This window comes from Heterocephalus glaber, unplaced genomic scaffold (assembly GCF_053883595.1).
Source record: "Heterocephalus glaber isolate CG9 unplaced genomic scaffold, H.glaber_assembly_v1.0 deba00001481, whole genome shotgun sequence".
Classification (NCBI taxonomy): Eukaryota; Metazoa; Chordata; class Mammalia; order Rodentia; family Bathyergidae; genus Heterocephalus; species Heterocephalus glaber.
Window position 1 is genome coordinate 35,221,761 of NW_028258317.1, and position 12,160 is coordinate 35,233,920.

A 12,160-nucleotide genomic window follows, 5' to 3' on the forward strand; every position below is an offset into this window, starting at 1 on the left:
CTTCCTCGGGCTTTCTTTAGGCTGAGTGATTCAGCTTTTCTCAAAACTTCTACCCATGAATAGATTTAGAGATAAACCATCCTGAGGTTGATGGCTCTGCACTTCATTCCCTCTCCTCTCCTCCCACATTGACCAGGCTGATTCTACCTTCATGAGGAAAGAAAGGAGGATGTAGCACCTCAGCACCAGCCCAGGAATGCAGTTCTCCGGAAGAATCTGATTCTCCCTTGGTCAGGTCCCTTAGGACTCCTGCTTCCTTCTGGCCGGGCCTTGAAGGCACTCCCACTGCAGGCCTAGTCAGTGTTGTCCAGCCAGCCTTGTTATTCCACACAGAGCACATGCTATCCCAGCAGTGGCCCAGAGGAGGGGCAGAGAGGTGCTAAGCCAGGAGATCCAGGGAGAGCTCAGACAGTGCAGCCAGAGGCCTGTAGCCCCTCAGCAGCCCGCTGGCTCTGAGGCCGCACAGCCGCCTGGCTGGCAGGGAGTGAACGCTGCATCCCCAGAGTCTACCAGATCCTGCTGCTGGCCCCCGGGCCTTCTCACCACCCCTGCTGCCCCCACTGTGGTCTAGTCCTCCGCTGGCCAAACTATGTGATCTCCTCCAGTGAGTTGGCAGCACACACTGAGCCTGAGAGCAGAGTCTGCCTGTACCCTGGACTGTTACTTTACAGCTGAACGATCAGCATGTTTCCATGAAAGCCTGTCGCCTTTCTGAGTTCTGAAGTACTATTCATTGAGGAGCACGTTTCAGGGCTCCTGGCCCTAATGAATGTCAGATACACATGGGGAGAAAATGGGCTCTGCAGAGGAGCAGTTAGTTACCTCTAAGTGATAAAAGATGTGAACTCAAAGCCCACGCTCCTAATTGTGCAGTGTCTGAGAGGCTCACTTGGCTGTTACAGCCCAAGCCAGCTCTAGAAACATCCGAAGCCTCAGGTTTCTGCCTGGCCTGGAGGATGCTGAGCTTACAGAATTCCTGGCCAATTCAGAGACTTTCCTTTAGAACTGAGATTTGAGGAGAGTGTTTTTTCCCTTACAGACTTATGTTTCAAAAAAGGAACAACAGTCAATGTCAGGTAATTTTTTTCAGGAAATGTAGTTTTCTGTTTATCTTACATTTGTAAAACTTCAGGTAAGAAGAGTAGGCTAATCCCTAGGAAGGAGATCACAGTTGATAGGAAACACGTTGAAGAGCAGGCCTGCCCTGTCTGAGTTCCTCCGGGTACATGTGTGATGGGGAAGTGGAAGTGTACCAGGCAGTAAATACTTCCTCCCATTTAAAGTTCTGCCCACCCTAGAAACCTCCTGCTAAGGTTTTCAGCTCAAAATATATTATACTGTAGAAGAATTGAATCAGATCAAGCTCATACTGATAGAGGGGGAAGAGATGCAACTCCCAAACCTGCTAGGTATCTGAAACTCCAGTCCATGTTCTCTAAAATCAAAGAATGAATTCTAGGAACAATGGAGGTTAAGAAAAATTTATTGAAAGAAAGATAGCTTCTAAGAGAAGGGCCAGGGATTTAGCTCAGTGGTTCTGCCCCCTGCCTCAAAAGCAAGGTCCTGATTTCGAACCCCAGTACTAAAACAACAACAACAACTACAACACCAAAATAAGAGAGACAGAGGGGGACCAGAAAGTGGGTTGCCCGGACCCTATTTCACAGGGGGGTTTTATGGAGCAAAGTCATGAGATGAGGTGGGTTCAAGGTGGAACAAAACTGTAAGACCCAATGGAAATTACAAGGTGGGCATGAGGTGGGGCAAAACCATGACCAACCAATAAGATTACAAGTACAGTCATCCAGGTAATATTGATTAAATGGGGGTCAAATGGGAAAATAAATCACATACAAGGAATTCCCCATTTAGAATATCAATTACTGCAATCTATCTCTAGGGAAGTAGTGCCTCTTCCTTTTTATAATGTTAACCAGTGAATGTGCCTCAATTGTTCTGTATGTTGGATCCTGGAGGGCTGTTGCCCTGAGGGTGGCCCTGTCTGACTGCCTACAAGATAATCTAATTAACTTACCTCTCTACAGTAGTAGGATTTTTGAAGTTCAAAATTTGTGGGTGGGTTTTTCAAGTTTAAAATCTTTATTTCAAATAAGGTAGAAATCAGAATTTCCAAGGTTAAGTTTTAAAAATTACAATAACAGGGCCAGGGATTTAGCTCAGTGGCACCACACCTGCCTTGCAAGTGCAAGGTCCTGAGTTCTATCCCCAGTACAAAAAAAAAAAAAATGACAGCTAGTACTTTAGTTCTCCAAACTTTCTTTCAAAATGGGACATTTTGGTAACATGTTAACATGTAAGCTCCATTTGGCAGATTCCGGAATATTTGCATTTATCTGCCTGGGATTTTTTTTAAAGAGCAAAAGAAGGAACAAATTAAAGGGAGAAACTTGTGGAAAGAGTGGGTAGCACAGCTGGAAGAAGATCCTCTAAACCACCCACAGTTCTCCATACCCGGGCCTTTCCTGAACATCGGAGGGGAAAGCTTTGAGCTAGGGCATTCAGAAGACGGTCAGTGGATACAGACAGCAGGAAATCTGGATACTGTTCTTTCTCCTCTTCACAGCCTTTCCTGGTATCTCAGCACTTATAATTGAATAAAGGAAGGATTTCGTCTTTTATCCCTGCCTGAAAACATAAAACTTGGAATGCTACCGACTTGCATATTCAAATGTGCCCTTTGTCCTCTACTGGTCACCTAGGAGCCAAAGTCACTCACCAGCACTCCCCTCCACCCCACACCTGTATCTCAAGCTCCTGACTCTTTATTCCTTATTCTACATTCATCTCTTCCTCTCATTCCATATTCATCTCTTATATCAGTCTTTTACAGTGTTCATCTATAAACTTCAAATCCTTCTTACTTGCCTTGAAAAACATATCCTTGGCAGTAAAGCAGGTGCTGAGTAGTTTTTTCTATATAGACTTCCTTATTTCTAGGCTCAAAATAGTGGATCACTTGCTATTATTTGCTATTTTATTAAATTTTTTTCTTCTAATAAACACTGGACAATTACAATGTTTACCACTTGGGAAATATGACCTGCCCCTGCTCCCCCTTGATTTAATTCAATGTGATCAGCAGATGGATACATGCTATGTGTAACTTGCTTTGATGTAGTAGACTAGAAAAACAATAAATGATGGAGTTAGGAAAAATATTTGGCCTATTTATCATTTCAGTCTCCTTCTGGATATTCAAAATTATGGAATAAATTGACACACTTATAGAATTTCCACTGAAATCTGGCAGTATCTTTCAGTAGAACTTGATAATACAAGTGTAAAACTTCTATTAAGAGTGTTTCACCTATTTTTTTACTATTCTATGATTCTAGGTAGAACATAAGAGTACCCACATATGCCATTTATTGCTAAATCAAAGAGCTATTTTTTTTTGTATGTTTCCTTACTTAAAAACCAACCAACAAAACAAACAAAACCTTCACTTTAGCAATTCCCTACCAGATTCTGGGTAAATCTGGTACCACACATGGAAGATGAAGAATTAAAATGACTAATTTACACAAAGCCACTTTGTATATTACAGATAATGTTTTCTATCAGAAACTACTCCCTAAATACATAGATAGAAGTATATGTGTACACCTCCACAAGTGAGGATAAGTGTATTTTAAGAATACCATGAAAGGGGCTGGGGATTTAGCTCAGTGGTTCCAGCACCTGCCTTGTAAGCGCAAGGTCCCGAGTTCAAGTCCTGATACAAAAAAAAAAAAAGAATACCATGAAAAAATGAATACCATGAAAAAACAAAAAAGAATACCATGAATAACATACTGGAACTTCTCGAATTCTTTTTTTTTTTTTTTTGGTACCGGGGATCGAACTCGGGTCCTTAGCTTGTGGGGCAGGCTGTGGAACCATTAAGCTAAATCCCCGGCCCCCGAATTCTTAAATAAGGTTAAAAAAAAAATTAAGTGGCCACTTATAGTGCACAAATATTGAATGTGTTGATCTGGAAAGCTCACTTGGAGGACATTTTAAAGAGGAGCCTTTCTCCAAGAGGATAATGGAGCAGTACCTATTATAATAGCCCACTGTGCTCTAGCTCTTTCCATAGTTAAAGAATTTTTATAAACATTAAGTGACTAATCTTTACAGTAATTCTGTAGGAGGCAAATATTAATGGTTTCATTTTTCCAGTGGAGAATCTAAGTCAAGGAGAGATTAAGTGATGTGCCGAAGACCACAGGAAGACAAAGTACTAGAAGGAGGGTTAGGACACACAGGATTCTGAAGCTCAGTCCTCATTATAAATCACAGAAGTAAGGTAAAATACATGATAGCATTTTTTTTTGACAAATAGGATCTCATGAACCTGAAACTTCTAATGTGAGCAATGTTGAAATTGCCAATAATAAATGCCTATTTTAAATAAACCACATAATATATCTCAAGTTTCTACTGAAAATAAATCTTCCAGTAAAAAAATAGAGTTGAAAAGCCAGAAATTAATCTATGTCTAACACAATCAATTCTTATCATGCCAGCTATGGAGCTGGCTCTAAATATGTGTAGCTAGTTGTGTCCTGTGTTCTAACTCACAATATCCACAGTTTTCAGGGATACGTACCTGGCAGGCCATGGTCCGATACCACTATAATGAATGAATGCAGACTCCCAATATAGTCTGGCTCAAATGCCTTTCCTTATTTTCTGGTCAGTCTGAGTCAGCTTAACTAAGATGAACCAAGATGGAAATGAAGCAAAATAGGAGGAAAATAAATAAGATAAAAGGAGAATGAGCGAGAAGGGAACTGGGCTGAGACAATGGTGTCTGGACAATATTTTGAAATATTCTATTATAGTCATGCACCACATAACAAGGTTTGGCTAATGGTGGACTTCATTTCTAACTGTGGCCCCACAAGATTATAGTGGAGCTGAAAACTTCCTATGGCCTAGTGAGCACACAGCTGAAGAAGCAAGAGAAAAGCAAGCTGCAGAAGAACCCCCAGATAATTCACAGTGAAGTGGTTAGCACAAGTTTTTACAGACCTCAGCAAGCTACTTTAAAGTTTGAAAACATGGCCCCAACACCAGAAGATTTGCATTAATAACTAGGAATGTTCATGGTGTGTCTGCTCACCAGCATGTCTACGATAAAAAAAGAAACAAACCAAGCAAACCACCCTGGACCTATTTGGGGGTAGGAAGACTCTTCAAGGGCCTCGGGTAGGCACCACAGGGATGATCCCAGAAGGCGCTGCAGTGGGATCAGAGGTGACAACAGCCCCGTGTGTGTTACTGTTCCTGAAGACCTTCCAGTGGGACAAGACACAGGGTGGAAAAGTGGTATTGATGATCCTGACTCTGTGTAGGCCTAAGATAATGTGTGTGTTTGTGCCTTAGCTTTTAACAAAAAAAAAATTGAAAAAGTAAGAAAAATCAAATCAAATAATCTTAAGGTGAAAAAAAGCTTTTAGAAAAAGAATGTAAAGGAATTGTTTTTGTAAATCTATACAATGTGCCATGATGTAAGCTGTCACTACAAAAGAGTCAAGAGTTTTGCAAGTTTTAAAGTTTGTAAAGTAAAAATATTATTAAAGAAAAAACAAAAATTTTAGACACTTAGTGTAGCCTCAGTATACTGCATTTATAGTCTACGGTAATGTACAGTAATATGCTAGCACATTACCTTCATTTACCACTCACTGGTTAACTCAGAGAAAATTCCAGATTTTTTTACTGTATGTATTCAATGTATAGATGCATTTACCTGGGACATCTCATGGCACATAAAATCAAGCATCATAGCTCCCTCCAAATTTTCCTTCTACCTCTCTGCTCCATCTCACTCAGACAGAATCAGGCACCGAAGGATCTTTTGGGATTCATGGATTATTTTTTCAGTGTAACTAATAACATATATGGTTGACCATGTACAGACTCTGTTCCAAGTGCTTCATAAATATTAAATCATTAATCCCTGTAACAAACTCATGATATAAACACTATCATCACCACTGCTGTTTATAGATGAGGAAATTGAGGCACAGCCAGGACTCAGGACTCAGGGTCCTAAAATGACCTATGTTGGAGCCACAGTTCAAAACCAGCCAGCCTAGACAGGAGTTGTTGCTCTAATCCCTATACTGTAACAACTTGAAACTCAGAGAAAAGTTTGAGAGAAAAGTTTTGAGGAGATAAAAGTAAAAAACCTGAATAAGCCTGATCATAAAGTTAATACTATGAACAATAACCTGAGAAAAAAGGATGCATTGTTGTCTCACTGAGACGTCTGTCCTACTCCAAAGAAACTCTGGACTCCCTGATTAGGTTGAGGATGGCATGAAGAAGACTCGCGCGCAGTCTCCTCAGTGGACTCCCGGCAGTAAGCCTCCCCTTGCTCCCCACCCTGGCCCCACCGGTCACAGCAGCAGAGAAAGTAGAGGCCCAGTGGGGACATCAGAGCAGACCGCACCGGAGATGCAGCTCCACCAGGGGTCCCAGGCCTCTGAGTAGCACAGAGGGCATCTGCTGTCTTCCAGGAGAGCTGCAAGAGCTGGCTGCAGACATCACGCCAGGAGGTCTTGCAAGGAGCTAGAAACATAATGCAGAGCAGGCCAAAACCATTTCCAGAGTACCAGAGGGGAAGTCTCTCCACCCAGAAACCTAGAAGGGCCACCATGAGGACAATACTTTCTGAGAGCCAATGATCTCCACCCAACGGACCCCATGGTGTGACTTGAGGCGGCAAAACCAAGAGGTAATGCGGGGCAGAAAGGCAAAGAAAATATCCTGAATAAACTTGAATAAATGATTGCCAAGATTAACCTGAATTGAGTAACATTGAAATTAAGTTCAGTTAGAGAAAATAGTTGCTTTTTTTCTTTTTCATGGCTGATTTTGCAGCTGAAACTTATACATAGTTGACTATAAAGAAATAAAAGGGACAGGAAAAGTTCCAAAAATGTTTTGAGAAATAACATCATTATTGCACCAAGTATATGACTTCCCAACGTGATTCAAGGCAACACTCCTTTCTTTAAACGTTCATCCTGCCTTAAAATATTACTCTCATTAGCTCAAGCTCGTATGTATACTGCAGATCCTATCCTCACAGTGACTGAAAGTAGTTTAATATGGTTGCTGTTCACTAATTCAGATAAAGTTACTAGATTTGAGGTAAGATGGAAAAGATTTAAGATTTTTGGAGTCAGGACCTAATTCAGCTTGGAGTCTGGCTACTACTCAAGCCCAAGCTTTGAAGCTTTGGTGAAACAATATTGTGTTGAAGGATCAAAGGATGAAAAATTCAACACAAATAAGGGTTGGCTCATGCATTTCAAAGGTAGAGGTGCCTTGTATAACATCAGGGGCACAGTGAAGCTTAAGTGGCGAGGTGGCACTTCCAGGGAGCAGAAAGACTTTCTCTTTTGAAGTCATGAAGGGGTGGCGCTCTACTCCCTAATGCCTGTGCCAGCCACAGGGTCATTTGTGACAGAAGCAAGAAGGGAACAAAATTGAAATTACTGAATCAATTACCTCAAATTTCATCAGATGATCCCCAGTTTCTCCAAAGTGTTCTCAAAGTTATTTGTGATCAAGGAAAGCTTTTTATTGTTTTGGGTTTTAGTTTTCTAAACCCTTAGCTCTTTTTTCCAAACCCTTGGCTCTTAACTTCTAGTTTGTTAAAGGTAATATAAAGAAACTTTACCGGAGGTTTTTCTTTTTTTTTTTTTTCTTTTTGTGCTGTAGGGATTGAACCCAGAGCTTTTCACAAACTAGGTATTCTACACTGAGCCACACACCCAACTCCTGCCCCCAAGCTCTGTGTGTGTGCGTGTGTGTGTGTGTGTGTGTGTGTGTGTGTGTGGGTGGGTGTTACTACAGACTGAATACAGGGCTTCATGCTTGCAAGGCTCCACCAGTGAGCTATATCCCAGCCCTTTTTATTGTTTTTATTTTGAGGCAGAGCCTTTCTAAGTTGCCCAGGCTGGCCTCAAACTTGCAATCTTTTGGCCTCAGCCTTTTGAGTAGCAGAGATTATAGGTGTTTCCCACCATGCCTAGCTGAAGTCATTTTTATTAGAAGCTGGACTTCAGGTCCCCCTCCCACTATGCTATGGTTTCAATATGAAAAACTAAGGAGATTGGTTTGATTCAAATAACTTTTCCTTATAGGAACTTCTAGCAGAAATGCAACACATTGTAAGTATAAAGAATAACTAACGTGTGAAAACACAAATACAGGATCAGTCTTTTAGAAATATGTATTTTTCAGGAAAACTGGGATGAAAAACTTAGCTATTAAAACAGATGCTGTAAACCAAATACAATTTTTGATTTTTCAAATTCTCAAATGTCATGAATTTGTCTTTTAAAAATTTAGTGTACTTAATATGATTTCACACAGATTTATTAAAGAAAATTTCAGGACCTATATTCCACATTATACCTTCCTTCTCTCAGCAATCTATGAGTCACAGAAGGTCTGTCAGGTTTTGTTTTATTAGCATTTGTTGCTTTAAATCAAACCTTTCACATTAGGTATACAAGAGTTTTTTCATTCAATATTCAAAATGATAGAACATATACATTGAACCACAAATAGAGACATAATTCATCATGGTACGAAGCACGCCTTATAACACTTAAGTGTTTTTATTAAACTTGTCTGCTCTCATACTGGATAAATTCGATCCTCGACACCAAGATGTGTATAATGCATTTATCATGTTTAAGATTCTTCCAAGTTACTAAACTATTTCATGTGGGAATTGCTAAGAGTGAAAATCCTGAAGTAAAGATACACCAATCATCCAAATATTTCTCTTAAATATGACTTAGACCTAGGCCGCACCATAGAATTATTATAGTGGTCTCAATTCCATCCCTGGTGGAGAGCAATACATAGTAATAAAGTAAACAAAAAATACTTCACATAATTTGATGCTGTTTAGAACAAGTGGCCTCCAAATCAGAAAAGCTGCATAGTGACCCCAGGGAGACTGCATGACCTCCTAAGAGAAGGGCACGCTGTGAGGCAGGCGAGGCAGAGGCTGCTTACTACAGCAGGAAAGGCTGCAGCTCCTGGCTCGGTCTGACTTGGGGAAGGAGGAAGCTGCCCTCTTGCTTCACAAATAGGAAGCTGGCTATTAAAGAATGAAATGAAAGAGCTTTCTGTCAGTATAATGTACTGAAGTTCATCATTTGGGGGAATAGTAAATACTAAACATCATTTCTGTTTAGGTAACTTAGGAACTCAAACTAGACAAAGGGAAGCAAAATGCTGTACCCCCAAAAGTGCTTGAACTCAATTTAGTCAGAACATCGATAAACATATGATGGGTTTATCATTTACACTTTACCAACTCCCACTGAGATTTCCACAGAAAGGCTATTATATCACTATTTGCACTAACCTCTAACTGAAAACTTGGATTTCTTAAATAATGCATGGAAGCAATATTAGCATATAGAGTACCTATGATGTTGACACTAATAGAAATTATAGATATTTTCGTAGCGGCAATTACAGATAATGCAAAAATATTGTTTAGACTCTTCACTATTTTAAAATTATAGTAGTTGCTAGACCTACTGCTAGATCATATTATTTAATACATTGATAAAGAAGCACATTTATTACAACCCCACAGAATTATTTTTAATGTTTTCATACTTATTTTTCAGTAATTGCCTTTGCAATATTATGCATTATTTTATTCTTTTAAACATGTTTCAAATGAGAATTGAAAATACTGCTGTGAGAAGGGAACGAGCAGCTCCTAAAAACTGCCACATGGTCTTGCTCTCTCCTCTCCTAAAGGGTCTACATTTGGCCACTATGAAATGGACAAAGATTCTGTAGATTGGGGTTGTGAATAGAGTTGATCATCTTTCAGACTGAAATAATTGTGGCTGATTTATGCAAATAAGATCGCTTTGGATTTACAGGTGATTTTAGTTGATCCTCAACTGTTGCCCATTTGATGAGATTTTTACTTAAAATGCAGAAAGTCAAACCTTACGTTTTATCTTCTTTTGACCTCACAATCAAAGTGGAAAACAAGCTGTACCCAGGTTCCTGAAAGTCACTGTCGAATATGCACAGCCACAAGGACCTCAGAAAGTCACTAGCGCTTCATGACACCAAGTTATTGGCTTTATGTATGGCAAAGGTACTGCTAAAATAAGATAGGAATCAGTGGCTTGTAAATCTTGTCTCTCAAGCACAAGGACCCAAGTTCAATCCCCGGTACCAAAAAATAAATAAATAAATAAAAACTGACTCAATCATCAGATAGTTCATATATCCTTACTTTTCACTAGTTCTGAAACATGCCAAAATATGCCTTCTCGCAAGAGCTGGAAAATTACACTGCAACTAAAATTATGTATTTCTTGCTTTCCTGTGGAATATTTTTTCTCAAAGCTAAGGAATAATCTAACCAGTGATTTTTAAAAAATCTATGCCAATAATCCAACCAGAAAGATGACCACTTTTTGTTAAAGGACAAAATACATTTTATAATGCTCCTTTTCTTTAGCATACACTGATAGCATATTTCTTATTCTAATATATGGGTAAAGTATATCCAAAACATAAGCAGCATAGTAATTTATAACGTAGTGTATGTAAATTGGACCTTTTTTTCCTTGATTTTGTACACTTAAAGACAGACTTCACTCCCTTTACCACATGTGTAGCTCTTTGAATGAATCAAACAGCATTGCATTTGTTAATATTCTCCATATATCAGCTTTTTTTTTGGTACCAGGGATCGAACTTGGGACCTTGCACTTGCGAGACAGGCAGCAGAGCCACTGAGCTAAATCCCCGGGCATATAGCAGCTTTTAAAGAAAGAGGACAGAATTTATCTAATGTGGAATGCAAACCGGCTTTAGATGGTGCCCATTTACCAACAATGTCTTTGAAAATGTTGTTGAGGTAAATGTGTCATTGACTCTGCACATCTGTATTCACTTTGCAAAGTACTTCTGAGGCAAGTAGACTTTTTAGAATCCAAAAGCCCTTCTCTCATCTCCTTTCAATTGTTGCCTTAGATATTTGCTCTGAGTTATAGAAAAGTAGATTCCCATAAAATGTATTTCCAATTCTGGCTTTCAATGTAAACTTTATTTTTGCCCCACCTTGATCTACTTTGTATCTAGAAGGAGAGAAAGGCTCATTGCATATTCTAATAGAAAGCACTTCACGCCGAAAGAAATATTCCAATAGTTCAGATGGAGAGAGGTCCTCCTGGAATTAGCATAACAGAGGCTGGGCAAGATTTATTTGTATCTTTTTCAAGTATTGTGACTACTAGGGATGAGACATTCCAAAGATTCCATTTCTACAACTATTTGATCCTTCTCTTCTCAACAGAAGCCATTGCCATAAGTGGTCCATGAGTTCAGTTTCTCTTTTGCTCTGTGTTCATTCATGCATTCATTTTTGCGTTGAGCATCAAATAAGCATTTACTGTACCTTGGTGAGCAGGTGTACTGACTGAAGATCCACCTATTGGGAAGATTTTTCCCTCTTGTTCATTTTTCAAAATCACTGAATGTGTCTGTAATACAGCTACCACTCATTTTTAGCTTGTACCTACATACTGAATCAACTCATCTATGAAGCAAACTCAGGATTTCTCCTTGTCCTTCAAAGGGCTGTAGAGGACCTCTTCTGTCCCACACAACCATGGGTGTGAGTAGGCAAGGAAGATCTGCTACTACAAATGTGGTGGACAGCAAGGATCAGGGTCACCAGCCCATTCCTCTTATCCAGGCGGTGCCAGTTCCACCTTAAAGCGAACGATTGCTATACTGGGCCAGCCTGACTTCTTGACCCGGTGGATCTGACAGAACAAATAGTGCTGGGTATAATCAGTTTTCAGCTTTAAGTGTTTGGTCTTTACCAGGGCACAGTAACATGCCAGGGATTTTTTTATCAAAGGTATATAATTCTGTGCTGCAGATGTGATGGCCTTACTTAAAATCCCAGGGCCTAGGCCAGGCGTGGTGGCTCACACTTGTAATCCCAGCACTCAGGAGGCTGAGGCAGGAGGATTGCTTTGAGTTCAAGGCCAGCCTGAACTATATAGCAAAACTCTGTCTCAAAAAAAAACAAAAAAGGGCCAGGGATTTAGCTCAGTGGTTCCACCGCCTGCCT